At 30.7% G+C, this 3,688-nt stretch overlaps 1 long non-coding RNA gene across 1 annotated transcript; it reads left to right on the top strand.

Annotated features, from left to right (window-relative positions):
* Positions 1 to 991: 991 nt before the first annotated feature.
* On the top strand, positions 992 to 2,674 carry LOC127867712 (uncharacterized). Its single transcript, XR_008043626.1, has 3 exons — positions 992 to 1,036; positions 2,020 to 2,079; positions 2,655 to 2,674. It is a non-coding gene; the product is annotated as an uncharacterized LOC127867712 (long non-coding RNA).
* The last annotated feature ends 1,014 nt before the right edge of the window (positions 2,675 to 3,688 follow it).

The raw sequence follows: 3,688 nt of genomic DNA, 5'->3' as shown, positions 1-3,688 counted from the left end.
GGTTAGGTTTGCTAAATTATGGTTAGCTCGCTCGCATGGAAAGCATTTGACAAACTAAGAATCAGTTGATTCCGTTTCCTGCGTTGAACAAGTACGTGTTGTTTATGCAAAAAATCTTTGGGACGCTCGTAGGTGATCAAACAAGGAATACCCTGGTCGTAAGAGGAATCCATATTCAAAACTCAACTGCGACCTATATTAGTTAATTAATAAATGAAACAAACAATTAATCGTGATGAATTATTTTAATTGTGTGGAGTGTCAGTGTAACCGTGTTACTTAAATAAATAACAATTTTAACATCGAAGGGCTACTCATATATTAAAAATGATGATATCGTCTTACTAGTCACAGGATTACAACATACATTTTAGGTAATTAAATAAGAGAGAGAGATGATTATGCTTCTTTTTACAGTTTAATATTCATATTAATGTGTCTATGCTTATCAAGTAAAGGCGTACCACAAACAGTTAAGTACTTTGTTAAAGTAGAAAACGAAATACATATGGCATATCTCTACAAAACTATCCCTTCAACTAATAAAACATCAAAGTAAGTTTCTAATATTGTTGAAATGCAGCTATAAGCAGATCTAAGTATATATATATTCATTCGCAGACCACACACATGAATTATGAAATAATATCAGAAATAACTTTTGATGATATGCGCGTATCCTTTATTCATGGGATGGACCAAATATCCATACAACACTGGACTGTATATGCAAATCAACATTAAACAAAACACTTAACGTTAAACACATTACGAAATTCAGAAAAATGACACCGCAATTTTCATCATGTTGTGCAAAACAAAATGAAGAACACTTTAGACAATTATTTAAATAAAATGAAATCCGCTTTTCCTTGTGATAATTAAAAAAAATAAATCTAAAACAATCATCATTCGTTCTTGCAAAAAAAAAGCAAAAACACATTTATTAAAATTGTGTTAATTAATTATGCAGAAAATCTACATAGATTGGGGGCCCCATATGTTGCTGTGCTAAACCTACCTGAACCTGACTTGCGTAAGTGCACTTCAATATTTATTGTGTGAAAATTACATAATCCAAAAATAGATACATTTAGTTCTCATGCATAATGTCGTTTGAGCAGATATAAATACGTATGCAATATGGGTGAATGTACAAACATTTGCATCGCCCTTATGTTATGCATGCTTGTTTCGTGTAAATATGACGAAGATATGGTGGATAAATTTTACATAAAGGCACTAGCCAAACCTTCCTTTTATGTTTGAAAAATCAAATTTCACCATCGATGAATTCATCAGAAACAAAACAAAAACAACAACAATAACAACATTTATTCAGAAGTACATTACTTTCAAAAACAGGTTTTGCATGATTTGAAATTTAGAATTTTATATATAAAACATTTGGCATTTGGTTTGTTGTTGAAAACATTAGTTATCGTTCACAATTGTGAAACGAAATTTGTTCAAATTTGAGTCATCATTAGAATTATTTATAATATATATATATATATATATATATATATATATATATATATATATATATATATATATATATATATATATACATACATATTCGTTTGTATTTTATTTATTTTTAATAACGGAATGAATTTGAGTTAGGAATTTAAAATGTAACCTGAAACACTAACATACTCTGGTACAAAACTAAATATAAGTAAGTCTGTTAAAAGAAAATGGAACATAATGATTATATTGTTAATGACTTTAATCTTTCAATTAAATTAAATTTTGTTCCTCGCTTAGCACAATAGCAAAAGTTAAGTCCACACACTTTTTTAAACAAATATTTAATTGTGTTTGCTTCTTTCGAAGCGCATCTTATTTTCGAAGATCTTACGTTCAATGCGAATGTGCCTAATATTTCCATGGGATGTACTATCAACATCCCAAAAATAAATCACACTTATGTCTTATCTATCAACTGACTTGTATATTGGATGTTGTAAGTATAATAGTGTGTATTAACCTAATACGCTTCCTTATACATTGTAGCACACGTGCGTCGTGGAGTTGTGCCATCTGTTCAAACCGTGTCACCTTCAGTAGATATAAGTAAGAAAGCTGTTAGCCATGTATTGATTGACTTATGTACATATTCATATTAGTCATGTCATTTACTTTATTGAGTAAACCAAATGGAAACAAAAGCTTATTACAAAATAACATTGAACGTAAGAACGTAAATTAATTAAATTAAACTATCTTGCTAGAAACTATTTCAATTGCTACTGGACATACTAATATGAATAAATATTCCTCCATATTTAATCAGTGTCTGTTCTCATTTCGAAAATTTGACAATTTGTTAACTGTGGGTAAAATATAAAAACTTAAAATAACCGTATACACAATAAATGAAGTTTACTCACACTTAGAACACATGTATATTCTGAAAAAAACTTTCGAGAATTTTCATACATTAAAAATGATGAAAATTTTGTTAAATGAATGATTTTGTGTGAATTATGATACTCTGTTTTCTAATTAAACTGTTACAAATTTTTGACACATAGCTACTCGAAATAGAAAAACAGACTCTGCAAAGAAAGTGTTATCAAGATTTTAAGTATACATTATTTTTTAAAACTGAATGTTAAAGTTATGTATTCCAGTAATTATATTTTCAGGTCTGCAGTGCATTCGCGCTTCTCAGAGAACGTGCTTTAGATAATACGGACGCTATCAGTTAAGGGCATTTTCTTCGAATATTAAAATTTCGTACCAGAACGGAGATGGATGGAAAACCTACAAAAAACATTATCATTCGGTTAATTTTAATTCATATCTAATCTGTTTCTGATGCAGAGTGGGGATGTTAACCCACACCAAGGCCCAGCAATTGTTTCAGACTTGACTGAACATGGTGCACGTAAGAAAGGGAGACAACCAAATCACCCATGTCGTTTATGTGGATGGGGAGTTACCTCTCGTTCAAAAGCAATTGACTGTGATTCTTGTGAAGTCTGGACACACATAAATTGCACAGGGTTTATAACTGTGGAAGAGTATTTGAAATTGAGTGATATATCATTTGAATTTGATTGTACCAAGTGTTCTTTTGAGAAATCGCCATTTAATAGCTGTGAATCTACATCTGACAGTGAAAATAATATTCCTAGTGAAAATGTCAAATCAGAAACTTTTAGAGACTCATGTTATTCTTTTAATTACTTTGAACGTAAATGACTTCAATTTAATCATTTTAAAATAACATCGTTAATGCCAAAAATATCAGAAATAAGACTTTATTTCTAAATATTAATTTGCCGTGATAGCTCTCTCAGAGACCTGGCTGGATGATTCCGTGACTGATCAGGAAGTTAGGCTGGATGGTTACAGCGTGATCAGGAAAGACCGAGACCGACAAAGAGGGGGGCGTGTGCTTGTACATTTACGAAGACCTGGCTTTTTCGAAAAGAAGAGATCTGGAAAATGACAATATTGAGGCTGTCTGGGGTGACATTCTTTTACGCAAGACCAAGCCAATTTTAGTTGGGTCATGTTATAGACCCCCTAAACAAAATGACTTTGTGAATCAGTTTGAATCTGTGTTAACCAATTTTAGATCTGACATTGAATGGTATGTTTTCGGTGATATCAATATTTGTTTTTAAAATAAGAAATCTGTTTTAATAAAATCTTTTTTGCAAATACTTAGTAT

This window comes from Dreissena polymorpha, chromosome 2, assembly GCF_020536995.1.
Source record: "Dreissena polymorpha isolate Duluth1 chromosome 2, UMN_Dpol_1.0, whole genome shotgun sequence".
NCBI classification, from domain to species: Eukaryota; Metazoa; Mollusca; class Bivalvia; order Myida; family Dreissenidae; genus Dreissena; species Dreissena polymorpha.
The sequence above is the reverse complement of the archived record's forward strand: the minus strand, read 5'-3'. Positions and strand labels throughout refer to the sequence as shown.